The sequence below is a fragment of the Oncorhynchus tshawytscha genome, linkage group LG31, assembly GCF_018296145.1.
Source record: "Oncorhynchus tshawytscha isolate Ot180627B linkage group LG31, Otsh_v2.0, whole genome shotgun sequence".
Lineage (NCBI taxonomy): Eukaryota > Metazoa > Chordata > Actinopteri > Salmoniformes > Salmonidae > Oncorhynchus > Oncorhynchus tshawytscha.
In genome coordinates this window covers 8,662,750-8,677,508 of record NC_056459.1, presented here as the reverse complement: position 1 = coordinate 8,677,508, position 14,759 = coordinate 8,662,750, and positions in this window count along the sequence as shown.

Genomic DNA, 14,759 nt, shown 5'->3' with positions numbered 1-14,759 from the left:
CAGCAATATTCCATCTTTGCCAAAACACTTAAAGGTCATAAATCAAGACCAACACATTGACACACAGTTCCTATAAAATAGCGCTCATCCTTTTCTTTCTCTATTTCCCTGTCTGGTTTACTCTCTCGCCATCACCATGACCATTTTGCTAATATTTTTCTGCAAATCTTCAAGTTTAAAAAAAAGTCCCCCCAATAAGAAGGCTGAATAGTCTGAGGTGGCATTGCCCTAGAAGTTGGGCTTGAATTGTCCAAATGGACATTTATAGTAACTCTCTCTTCCTCCCTGTGTCCCCTGCTCGCTCTTTTTCCACTGCAGGGAAAGACATAAAACACGTGAAGCGCTAGAGCCAAGATGGACACATGCCTACTGCCATAGTCCCCATGCAGAGCCATTTAAATAGAGACAGCATGGTTCCTGGACCTAGCAGCCTCTGCCTAATTTCCAGCTCTCCAGACTCAGGTATATACATGCACACACACATTCCGTGAAACAGAACTGACAATGTCCGTCTCACTTTCAAAGCAGCCCCAGTTGACGGTTATTACTTTGGAGCCAAAATGGTGGCACGTAGTGTGTCTATCATTCAGGAAATAGAGAAAGAGGCAAAAAGGCCGGGACATGGACACCCAATGAAGGAAATGAATGGTTCTCGGAGGAGGACAGATCCAAACAGGCCAGAACAGATTAAAAAAAAAAGTGAACAAAGTAAATCCAAGCCACATGTTTTGATTCGACTGATGAGAATAATGCTATAATATCTAACTCATTGCTTTGACGTGGGGCGTAGCTTCTTGATGGTAAAATTGAATGACAGACAGAGACAGACGAAGAGACAATACCCAGACAGCGAGAGGAAGGCTCTCTCTTAAAATTATCGGCTGCCTGTAGACCCGGGACTCCCGGGTTTGGGACCATTGGCGCCGGTAAATTACTTTTTTAAATCTGAGGTTTGAGTTAAGACACGAGGTGAATGAAGTACAAAGTAAAAGACATGAAACACACAAGCATGCCTAAATCCATTACATATATATTGCATATTATTTTGCGCACGCACACACAAATATACATCTTTGACACTTGAATGCATGTACAACTGTAACCAAAACCCTTTTATGTCAATGATAAATTCAGATGCAGTCTTCGATCCAAGCTCCGATAGACTAGCGTCTTGTCCAGGGGGTGTACTTGCACATCAAGCTACCTCACGCCACAGAATAAGGAGCCGTTTCGACTCTCTCGCACAATGCTACCTTACTTCGATCCAAGCAGTACGTACGTAACATTACTAGTCTTAAGTCTTCTGCAGTCAGTTCCTACTGTACAAGCGTTACGGAGTCAAGCCCTATCAAAAACACATTTACCACATCCATGTCAGATGCACACAACATGGATCTATGTACACACGTGTCAGAATACAATTGCACTCTCTCGCTCCCTCCTAACTCGCAGTTAGGTAGTGGTCTTCACACTGCTTTGATTATGCACAGACCTGTGGCTTGAAGTTAGAACATATACACAGATTTATGGGTCAAAGCTCGTCTGGGGGCGGCTGATGCATCGGGCCCTCGGGCAAAGAGCTGATGTGAGGTAGCTTCTGTGAAGGCAGCATATTGGCCACAGAGTGTACATAAAACCCATTGCAGCCAAACCATTGCAAGATGAGCTTGCCTGAGTAACCAACTCTGATGAAAACAATGATCCTACACGTATTTCTCCATAACATCTCCCAACACATACCAAACATGTTAAATAAACATTTATGGACGTTCATTTAACCGCATTGTTCCTGAGACCGTTGATGGCTTTTAGCCGGGAGCTGGTGACATGAATACAGTGCCAATGGTCGTATTGTGCAGTCTTGTTGCCACCGTATTCCAGTGTAGCGGGCTGGCTCAGATACAGGGTGTTATTTCGAGAAAATGCCCTGAAATGACAAAGTCAACAGAGGACACAAGCGGTAGCCTTGTTTCCACAGTCGCTGTGAACACGTAGAGATATTTAACAGCCATCTTAAACTCTGCTGTCCTTTCAAATTGGTTATAACTGTCACATGTTCAAGTGAGAGATGATAAACCGCATTTAACAGGGGTCAGTGGAGAATTATACATCCAGCGAGGAGAAGGCTTGGCTGTCCTTTACGCTCTGCATGTTCATTAGCACTCAATCTGTTATTGTGTGGAATATGTTCGTTCCCACAAAGCGGTGTAGGCTCACACAGGGCAGACATATGCCCAGGGCATGTGCTCAACACTTAACAACAAAGCAAGGACACATTCCCTGCCCATATAAACAGTGAGCACATGTGCTGTTTCAGTGCTCATACTACTGGCTCATGCACGCACAGCATAAATCACACTCACCAGCTCGGGACAAGATGGCGTAAATCTAGACTCTGCCTTTCAAGAGCGTTGTGTGTCCCCTCACACGTGGGCCCTGCACGCACACACACACACACACACACACACACACAGGGGGGTCCGAAATGATTGACAACCTTGATGAAGACGAGCAATAATGACTGTATAAAATAAATCATTCAAATGCTGAGCTATATTGAATGAAAAAAAAAACTTTATACTCATACAATTGCTCAGAGAAATAGATGTTGTTTAACAAGTCATCTTTTTTTTTCTCAAAAAGGTAGGTGTCAAAATGAATGACACCCCTAAAGATTCTTATCAACAAAGTAGTCAAAAGTTTAGTATTTGGTCCCATATATTCCTAGCACGCAATGACCAGAAGACACTTGGATGCTAGCATTATTATCCTGAATGAATCGTGAATAATGATGAGTGAGAAAGTTATAGAGGGTCAAAGATCAAACATGCTAACCTCCCCTGTTATTGGTAATGGTGAGAAACCTATTATATTCTTATTTGTAATAAAAGTAACTCCAAAAATCACACAATACATGATTTAGCATTCATTTCTATTGGGCACAAAATAATCTGAAACACAACCAAAACAAACTGCAAATACATCCAACAAGTAGATTCACAAGCTTGATGTCATTGCGTGCTGGAATTATGGAACTTTTAACTACTTTATTTAGTCTTTTAGCGGTGTCAATCTTGACCCCAAAATTAGTATTGAAGAAAGAAAATGACTTGCTAAACAAAGTCTCTTTCTCTGAGCAACGGTACTAACGTAATGTCTCCACTGTTTTGAGCATACCATATAGCTCAGTATTTCAACTTTTTATTTTATACAGACATTATTGTTCATCTTTATCAAAGGGTGTCAATCATTTCAAACCCCACTGTACATACACACACTGACAGTGCCCCTCCCGCACACTGTCTGTCAGCGCACACAGGCCAAGTTGGACCGCCAGTCGTAAATCAGGAAGCCAGCTTTACATAAATGGAGAGTTTCCACTGCTGTAGCCCAAGCCAACCAGACCCAGTCAAATAAAAGTGAAATGAAGCTCAATTGAATAAAATGACTGGAGCGTGTCGATTTTTCGGGGGGCAGGTTAGACAGACCTAAACATGCTACATGTTGAAACAGGCTAAACGAGCACAGTGCTTAAATACCGTATGTAGGTCTTTCCGGTCTGCGCTTAGCAGAATTCTGTGAATAGAGAATGACATAACCCCCAAGCTAAAGCGTAAGAACACATCTACAAACTCGTCTTTGCTCAGGACGGTGGAGAGAGAGAGAGATGCAGGTAGATACACAGCACACAAAGATAAACTATTGTCTATGCCCTGACACTTCCTCAACACCACATGGAGACAATGTAAACACAAGTAAACAGATGTACATGCCTGGACACACACATCTGCATAAACACAAGCACACAATACATGCCTGGACACACACATCTGCATAAACACAAGCACACTATACATGCCTGGACACACAAACATATTCACACGTTCAGCCAGCCGGTTGGCGTGTTTACAAGCAGAGGGTGTTCCGGGTGGTTGGACTTTATCACCACCTTGACATGAAAGCTATTTGTGCCCGGGACCCACTGTTATTGTTATGGGTCTATATTTCCCTCACCCACATTGCAGCAGCTCTAGACATTTAATAGGTGTGTATTTGAATGGGTAACTTTAGCCCATTCTTGGTCATTGTACAAATGGTTTGCAATAAGCTTCACAAATGTGTGTGTGTGTGTGTGTGTGTGTGTGTGTGTGTGTGTGTGTGTGTGTGTGTGTGTGTGTGTGTGTGTGTGTGTGTGTGTGTGTGTGTGTGTGTGTGTGTGTGTGTGTGTGTGTGTGTGAGAGAGAGAGAATCTATTTGCAGGTTTGCATGTGTGTGTGTGAATGAGAAGATCAAAAGAGTTTGAAGAGCCCTCTGAGATTGTTTCAGCAGCAATAAGATAATTACTGGACACTGTCGTAAAACAGTGGGAGAGAACGAGAAGCGTTCCCGTACACACACAATAGTCTGTCATCAGCAATTGATTTCAAAAACGAGTCTTTTTCCTTGTGTGCCAGAAAGAAAAATATTAAAAAGGAAAGAAATACCCAAGTAGAAAAAAATAACCCTTATTACTGTATTATAAAAAAACGGGACAGTAATATATTTGAAATGATATCATCTGTCAGGACCACAAAATAAGGAAATGATATCATGGGGACTTTACTCGTGTTAAGCAAACTTACTAATGAGTTTCCATCTCTGATATTATCATGATCATTTACAGTCCACTCTTGAGCTTCATCTCTGTCTCTCTCATGCCTGTGTTGGCATGACACTGGTTATGTGTAACTCCTGCCAAAGTACTGAGGGATGGGGTGTACATTTTCTATCCCTGCCTTCTTTCTCTCTGCAGAGATTTTGTTCTTGAAGTGGTCATTAACTTAAATGTCCATAACAGTTTTGTGCGACTTTGCAGACTTGTTGACGCATTAACTTAAAATGTCAATGGAAGAACCATCTTCCATTGAGAAAAGCCTTGGATCCCCTGGGTTCTCTGTGGAACAAAAGCATTGTTAGGGATGGATTGCTCACTACTAGATTTTCGTGTCTGCAGAATGCTTTACATCTGACCTGCTTCAATGTAAAGCATGGGCACCAGAGGGCAGAAGTGCGCATGGAGCGACACTGACGTATTTTGGACATCTTTTTTTGGTCCAGTCCGGCTTCGATACCAAAGTCCACGGACGTACATTTTTGGTCTGGACTGGCCTTGATTTGACCCAAACATAGACGTCTACACTGAGTGTGCAAAACATTAGGAACAACTGCTCTTTCCATGACATAAAATGACCAGGTGAATCCAGGAAAAAGCTATGATCCCTTATTCATGTCATGACAATTGAGACATGGATTGTGTATGTGTGCCATTCAGAAGGTGACTGGGCAAGACAAAATATTGAACTGCCTTTGAACGTGGTATGGTAGCCAGGCAATGGTTTGAGTGTGTCAAGAACAGCTGCTGCTAGATTTTTCCACGCTCAGCAGCTTCCCATGTGTATCAAGAATGGTCCACCACCCAAAGGACATCCAGCCAACTTAACACAACTGTGGGAAGCATTGGAGTCAACATGGGCCAGCATCCCTGTGGTACACTTTCAACACCTTGTAGAGTCCATCCCCAACAAACTGAGGCTGTGCAAAAGGGGGTGCTACTCAATATTAGGATGGACCGGCCTTTATTTAGCCCAAACATACATAACATTGGTTCAGATTTGGATATTTCCCTTCCAATTCGCAAGAAGCTAAAACCAGAGATCTGTATATAATGATGAGATGCTCATGTCTCCGCCCAAACAATGGGAGTCGTTGTCCCAAAGGCAGGAAGGCCGGCAACAAGCTTAGGTCTACATAATATGCCCATAAAAACGCATCGGGCGTATTCTGAGCAGATTTTGGCAAGAGTGAGCCCTCTCGCTTCGCCTCTTCCTCTCTGCTGAAACCATCACCGGAGAAAGTATCCGTGCGGGCCAAACAGTGCCCCACTGTCTCAGTATACAGAGCATTTGGAAAGTATTCAGACCCCTTGACTTTTCCACATTTTGTAACGTTACAGCAATATTCTAGAATGTATTAACTATATTTTTTCCCCTCATCAATCTACACACAATACCCAACAATGACAAAGCAAAAACATTTTTTTTTCTGCAAAAACATTTTTTTAAATGACTGAAATATCATATTTACATAAGTATTCAAACTCTTTACTCAGTACTTTGTTGAAGCACCTTTGGCAGCGATTACAGCCTCGAGTCTTCTTGGGTATGATGCTACAAGCTTGGCACACCTGCATTTGGGGAGTTTTTACCATTCTTCTTTGCAGATCCTGTGGTGTACTGCATTAGCATCAAATAGTCCCAGTGATATGCAACATTTCAGGGAAGTCAGGAACCAATATACACAATTAGTTAGGATAGCAAAGGCTAGCTTTTTCAAACAGAAATTTGTATCCTACAGCACTAATTCCAAAAAGCTTTGGGACACTGTAAAGTCCATAGAGAATAAGAGCACCTCCTCCCAGCTGCCCACTGCCCCCCCCCCCATCTGAGATTCCTAAAGATTGGAAATCGGACACGGTCATCCCCATCTTCAAAGGGGGAGACACTCTAGACCCAAACTGTTACAGACCTATATTCATCCTGCCCTGCCTTTCTAAAGTCTTCGAAAGCCAAGTTAACAAACAGATCACCGACCATTTAGAATCCCACCGTACCTTCTCCACTATGCAATCCGGTTTCCGAGCTGGTCATGGTCCTAAACGATATCACAACCACCATCGATAAAAGACAGTACTGTGCAGCCGTCTTCATCGACCTGGCCAAGGCTTTCGACTCTGTCAATCACCGTATTCTTATCGGCAGACTCAACAGCCTTGGTTTTTCTAATGACTGCCTCACCTGGTACACCAACTACTTCTCAGATAGAGTTCAGTGTGTCAAATTGAAGGGCCTGTTAGTCTCTGGCAGTCTCTATGGGGGTGCCACAGGGTTCAATTCTCGGGCCGACTCTTTTCTCTGTATATATCAATGATGTTGCTCGTGCTGAGGGTGATTCTTTGATCCACCTCTAAGCAGACGACACCATCATTCTGTATACATCTGGCCCATCTTTGGACACTTTGTTAACAAACCTCTAAACGAGCTTCAATGCCATACAACACTCATTCCATGGCCTCAAACTGCTCTTAAATGCGGGGTAATGGCCCGCCTTATCTCAACTCACTGGTCACCATAGCAGCACCCACCCATAGCACGCGCTCCAGCAGGTATATTTCACTGGTCAATGATTGGAACGAATTGCAAAAATCACTGAAGTTGGAGACTTATATCTCCCTCACTAACTTTATTAATCAGCTGTCAGAGCAGCTTACCGCTGTACACAGCCCATCTGTAAATAGCCCATTCAACTACCTGCCTCATCCCCATATTTGTTTTTCTGCTCTTTTGCACACCAGTATTTATACTTGCACATCCTCATCTGCACATCTATCACTCCAGTGTTAATTGCTAAATGGTAATTACTTCGCCACTATGGCCTATTTATTGCCTTATCTCCTTACTTCATTAGCACACACTGTACACAGATTGTTCTATTGTGTTATTGACTATATATTTGTTTATCTCATGTGTAACTCCGCTGTTGTTGTTGTTTTTGTCGCACTGCTTTGCTTTATCTTGGCCAGGTCGCAGTTGTAAATGAGAACTTGTTCTCAACTAGCCTACCTGGTTAAATGAAGGTGAAATTAAAAATTAAAAAATAATAAAAATAAAACAAAGATCCTCTCAAGTGATGTCAGGTTGGATGGGGAGCGTCCAGGCTCCTGCTGGGCCACTCAAGGACATTCAGAGACTTGTCCCAAAGCCATTCCGGAGTTGTCTTGGCTGTGTGCTTAGGGTCATTGTCCTGTTGGAAGGTGAATCCTTGGCCCCAGTCTGAGGTCCCGAGTGCTCTGGAGCAGGTTTTCATCAAGGATCTCTGTGTACTTTTCTCTGTTTATCTTCCCTTGATCCTGACCAGTCTCCCATGATGCTGCTACCACAATGCTTCACAGTAGGAATGGTACCAGGTTTCCTCCAGACGTGATGCTTGGCATTCAGGCCAAAGAGTTAAATCTTGATTTCAACAGACCAGAGAATCTTGTTTCTCATGGTCTGAGAGTCTTTAGGTGCCTTTTGCCAAACTCCAACAGGCTGTCATGTGCCTTTTTACTGAGGACTGGCTTCTGTCGAGCCACTCTACCATAAAGGCCTGATTGGTGGAGTGCTGCAGATATGGTTGTCCTTCTGGAAGGTTCTCCCATCTCCACAGAGGGTTCTTGGTCACCCCTCTGACCAAGGCCATTCTCTCCTGATTGATCAGTTTGGCTGGGAAGCCAGCTCTAGGAAGAGTCTTAGTGATTCCAAACTTCTTCCATTTAAGAATGATGGAGGCCACTGTGTTCTTGGGGACCTTCAATGCTGTAGACATTTTTTTGGTACACTTCCCCAGATCTGTGACTCGAAACAATCCTGTCTCGGAGCTTTACGGACAATTCCTTCGACCTCATGGCTTGGTTTTTGCTCTGGCTTGCACTGTCAACAGTGGGACCTTATATAGACAGGTGTGTGCCTTTCCAAATCATGCCCAATCAATTGAATTTACCACAGGTGGACTCCAATCAAGTTGTAATAACATCTCAAGGTTGATAAATGGAAACAGGATGCACCTGAGCTAAGTTTCAAGTCTCATAGCAAAGGGTCTGAATTCTTATGTAAATAAGATATTTCTGTTATTTATTTTTAATACATTTGCAAAAATGTCTAAAAACCTGTTTTCACTTTTTTAAAAAAATCAATTTTAGAATAAGGCTGTAACGTAGCAAAATGTGGAAAAAGTCAAGGGGTCTAAATACTTTCTGAATCCACTGTTTGTAGCATATGTATCTGATCCTGTCTGGCCAGAAATAGTATGACATGCCATAGTCTTTTGGTCCAGACAGCATCAGATACATGGTCTACACATACTGAGACAGAGGGGCGCTGTTTTGCTTGATCGGATGCTTTATCTGAGATTGACGCATCTTTCTGTCGGTGCTCGTCTCGGTCAAATAAATTATCAATATTTCAATATTTTATTAGTACGGGCAAGGAGGTACAGTAGAGCAGGCCAGGCCCCGTAAGACCTGCCCTTAATGTCGACACGCTTTCATGCGTTCCGGTACCTCAGAGCCCCCCAGTTCACACCCCTCTCATTCTCACTTTTTATTCCGGCACCTCCCGATTTATAAATTGATTTATAAATAAATATGGCCAGCTAGCTGCTCATCAAGGGTAGATAACTGGTTAATTTGACCCCCCCAAAAATCTACCGAACTACTTCTCAATGTTTATCAAAATGACTGTAGCTGGCTAATTAACTTGATAATGCTTTGTGATCCATGTCGCCCTGTCACCTACAGTAGAACCTGATTAACAACATGGGGTGAAACAATTGGCCATGTTTTTTTGTTCTACCAGATCCGCCATGAGAAGGTTCTAAATAGTGTATCTCTCTGTCCTTCAGTTCTTGTTGGATGTAGGTCTGGTTTATTAGGTCCCAGGCTCCCATGATTGGTATGATTATTTTTGCTTTAGCGTCATCTGTACTGAGCAGATCTAGTCTCACGTGCAGAAGTGAGCCATCTGGCATGATAGACTCATTGGGCAGCAGATAAACTAGCGGTTAAATCAAATCAAATGTATTTATATAGCCCTTCGTACATCAGCTGATATCTCAAAGTGCTGTACAGAAACCCAGCCTAAAACCCCAAACAGCAAGCAATGCAGGTGTAGAAGCACGGTGGCTAGGAAAAACTCCCTAGAAAGGCCAAAACCTAGGAAGAAACCTAGAGAGGAACCAGGCTTTGTGGGGTGGCCAGTCCTCTTCTGGCTGTGCCGGGTGGAGATTATAACAGAACATGGCCAAGATGTTCAAATGTTCATAAATGACCAGCATGGTCGAATAAAAATAAGGCAGAACAGTTGAAACTGGAGCAGCAGCACGGTCAGGTGGACTGGGGACAGCAAGGAGTCATCATGTCAGGTAGTCCTGGGGCATGGTCCTAGGGCTCAGGTCAGTTGAAACTGGGTTAAGAGGGTTGGTCGAGTAACCAAAAGGTTTGCTGGTTTGAATCCCCGGGCCGACAAGGTGAAAAATCTGCCAATGTGCCTTTGAGCAAAGCCCTTAATCCTAATTGCTCCTGTAAGTTGTAATGTAATAAAAAATGGGAAGAGGAGAATAGGTTGATTGAATGCACATTTGAGTGCATTTACTTTGAGAGGTTATAATTTATGCTATAAAATCCTGCGATTTCATTGGGTCAGTTCCCCCCTCAGCAAATAGCTGGAAAACATGGCCTATGCACCCACGGAGACGGAGCTGCCTGGCAGTCACAGAGTAGTAAGTAACTGAACAGCTTGTTTTGAATAATATCGTTTTTAAGTAGTAAAATGTACACATTTACTACACGTTTATGAGCATTTAAAAACAATCCATGAATTATATAATATATATATTTTTTAATAAAAATAAATAATATTGGGGCAAATCACAAGTGGGGCGCCGCCCCAAACACCCTAATGGGCGGACCACTGCTGGTACAGTAGAGCACAGAGTAAACTAAAGAAACATAAAGTAGAGATCTATAAAGCACAGTTGAGTATAGTACAGTATAATTTACTGGATTGTACCCTCCTTTACTCTAATGTACTCTATTGAACTAAACTGTTCTGTACTCTACTGAAGTAAACTACTGTATTGTACTCTACTGAATTAAGCTGTACTGTACTCTGCTGTGCTGTTCAAACTTATGAGCCTATACGTCTATTATTTGTTAAGATTTGGTCTAGTCCTGATCGACCAAATGTGTACTTGTTTGGGGGCTGCACTCATTAGAATAATACCCAGCATGCTTTGCATGTATTTGTTTGTACATTTAGGTCATTAAGCAGACGCCCTTGTCCAGAGTGACTTAGTCAGGTGCATTCAACTAAGGTAGATAAACAACATATCACAGTCATAAAAATAAACTAAAAATCTGTAAGCCTTACTGAGAATATAATTGTAGTTTTAGTTATTTTATTAGATGTCTAACTTTCATTCAGAACTGAAAATATACCTGACTTCAACATGCGGAAAAGACGTCTTTTCACCTTACATTTAGAACCTAAAATATCTCATTTTAGACATCTTTTTAACATAATTTTGCTTACTGGGACTGTCTTTCATGTCTGTAACCCTGGGGGTAAATGTAGAACCTGACTGTGAACCCCTACCTGAGGGCCAGACAGGCTTCCAATACACCCTAAATCAGCTGTGTGTGTGTGTGTGTGTGTGTGTGTGTGTGTGTGTGTGTGTGTGTATGTGTGAGAATATTTCCTACTGAATTTAAAATCCAAGACATGCTACCTACTGAAATAACATTTTTAGGTATAAGCTAATGTTTCTTGTACAGACTGTACAAAATCACCCTGTAAATCAGTGTAAATTACTCCACTCCAAGAAGCTATACTAAAGTGCGATCTAAAGAGAATCATTGGAATGTTCTGGAGGCAGAATTGTCATCGCCCCTAAGGGTTAGGGTGTGTCACCCCCCCATCCATACTTTTTCAAAGCCAAAACACTCTCCTTTGAACTTATAACTTTATCAAAATTGGTTGTAGTCGTCCCTCTTTTCCCATGTTTTCTGAGCCAAAAGTCTATTTTATTACCTCCAAAATAGAATAAAATGCTTTCAAAAACGAAAGTAGTAATTCCCTGCAGTCCGTTCAAGTGACTCAGACAGAAATGTCTCCCAATGTTATGAACTATTCTGAGGTCCTGTAAGGGTCTAACATGGAGATGTATTTTTTGGTCATATAACCCCACCATCAAAGACTGGGGTCTGATTCACCCAGAAGGCACAATGCACAGATCTCAAGTGCCCCCTAGCTGAGAAAGATGCCTGATGAGGACAAACATTTTGAGTCTCTCAGTAGTATTAACCTTTACCTTTGCGCTCTTTGTTATCCATAAAGCCTGATGAGCAAGAAAAGACACTGAAAAAAACCCCATTTGATTAGTTACTTTAGGGAATGTAAAAGTCATCAATCAGGCACACATTTTTAAATTTTAGAACTGTTCTTGACTTGTTTTTCTGAATACCTCAGGAATAGGTCATTCCCGAGCATCGACTTTGTCACGGGGGGGGGGCAGGAAGCCCCACCTGGAATCTCGCTCTCAGTCATCTGCCTTCTGCTTTACAGCTAGGCATTACTTCAGCAATTAGGCCCTTGGTTCTCTGTCAAAGCAGTGCCCTGTCCTCTGAGAACTCAAATGTACTTCACCATCTCACGTCACCAGTCTGGGCTGAACATTCAACTACCTCAGCTTGTCCATGAATAATGATGGGTTCTTGTTCTTGCCCTGAAAAACATAGCTGCCAGTCTATATGAAGCTTTGTTTACATGGTCACCAGACCAGTTTTCCTTTACTTTTAGGTTGTCCTTTTACATGCATTTCCCTCTGATGCAAAACTGCTCCTCCTGCTGCAAAGACAAATTTGACTTGTTTAATCATTTGCAGTGTATTCGTAAGGCTACATGCACGAGCGAGATGAAAACGCGGTCGCGAGATAAAGCGACAGCATTCAGTAAAGAAGGTATTCTCTGCTTATTTGCACAAGACCAAGCCAAGGATGGTATTTGTATCAGCTGACAATTAAAGCTGCTGGAACGAGACCAACTACTCTGGCTTTCGGTTTAAGAGATCGAATCGAGGTTACAGAAAAATGGTGACAGACTGGAGGCGTAAGAAGAATTAGAAGGAAAACGTTGGTGGATAGCATCAGAGCCCTATGAATATTTTTTTAATCTTTTTTTTTTTAGTTGTGTTCATGTTGATCCTGCTTTTTGGGTATGTTCAAGAGAAAGGCAACAGTGTACTTAAAAAAAAAAATCTCTTTATTTATCAAATTCAAAAAGGCAGCAGCTCAAACTTCTCATTCAGGGTAAAAGGACGTTTTTAAAAGTTTTATTCATGAAAATTCATTTAAATAAGAAAAGACAGGTGGCGTTGAACACACATATATATATATATATATATATATTACACACATTGTACGGAAGAGTATTACGGCCAAGTGAAGGAAAAAATTATAATAATGGCGACTTGTGGTGGTACTTGGATTATACATTTTTTGCATGATAGTAAAGAATAAAGTGCCAATATTTTGAGAATAAAGTCTAAATGTTGAGTTAAATTTCAAGATTAAAGTAGAAGATTTGGTTAACAGCACGTCTCCCTGACTCCCTGTTGCTGTGCAAGCCACCAATGAAAAGCCTGCAGTTAGATGACCTGGTGAAACTATACTTTAGAATTGGCTTCAGTAACAAGGATATCCTCTCTTTTAGCACATATAACAAGAAGTATTAGGACCTCAAAAAGGTTGTGCCACAGATTATTTTCAGAAGGAGGAAACGTGGTTACATACATAGTACTTCTCTACAGATCATGCAGAAAATGATAATCCAAGTACCACCACCCGTTGCTGTTTATTCTTTTTTACTCTTCACTTGGCCCTAATACCCTTCTGTAACATTGCTTCCGTTATAACCATAGATTTTCATGCTTAAAGTTTTGCTGTGTGTGTACATGTAATGTGTGTGTGTGTGTACATGTAATGTGTGTGTGTGTGGGACAGTGAATTGACATGTAAATGAAAAAGGGAATGTCTTTGGTCCGACACCTCACATACATGACTAGTAGTAGCATTGTGTTCCTGTATTTCATTGGCTAAAGTAAGGTCTGAAATAGAAATAAGACTACAAAGAGACCCCTCAGCACCCCTTACACAACTTGTACAGTTTCATATCCATTTTTGTAATTTTTTTATTCATTTATTTTAATAATAATAATTCTACTTTTCATATTTAAAAAAAGTTCAAACATGGGTAGTATTCCCATGAGAACGGCATTATTATCTCAAAAATACACACTTGCCAAAGAAGTGCGTGCAGTGCTTTCAGGCAGAGAAAGACAGACGAAACATAGCGAGAGTTCACAGAGAGTTTGCAACTAAAGAAAATGCCTTCACATCTTATTGTAAATTCAGAAATCACTTTTGGTCAAAAGACTAAGACTGCATGTGTGTGTGTGTGTGTGTGTGTGTGTGAAAACAACTGAAAATTATGCTTACAGTTCACTGGAATTACTTCACATATACTGTGTATGAGAAACAATACATTTGATCATTTCAGAGTAACTGGATGATTCTGGATAAAGTGTCAGTAATTGCTGATGACATTGAGAATTTATTCAGATGTTAATACATCCTAGGCTTTTTCTCTGCACCATCACAGCTGTTGCTGTTCTCCATAATTACACGGAGACACAAATGGATCAGCTGCAAGATTTGTGCAAGTGAGAAAATCACCTGTATATAGAAACACATGGTATGATCAAGGTGGTGGTCTACATTCAATGCAAATATATTTAGTCCATCCATGTACTTATTATTACTGTGCTCACTTTCTGGAACATAGGAACAGCAGGTTTGTGCCCATAAGATGCAGAGGTTTAGAGGACAGAATATAGGCATGAATTTTAAAAAAGTAACTCAACAGCTACCGTTTATATTTACAACCAATAAACTCAAGTTAAATAAACCTCATACAAATCCAAAACACATTTGACATAAAATAAACAAACAAAAAACAAATCTAAGCTGACAACTAGCATCTGACCTGCATTTTCTGCAGGAGCCCTCTGAATGGAATTTCAATGGAAAGCGATAAAAATAAAATATACAGACAACCTCTACTACAACA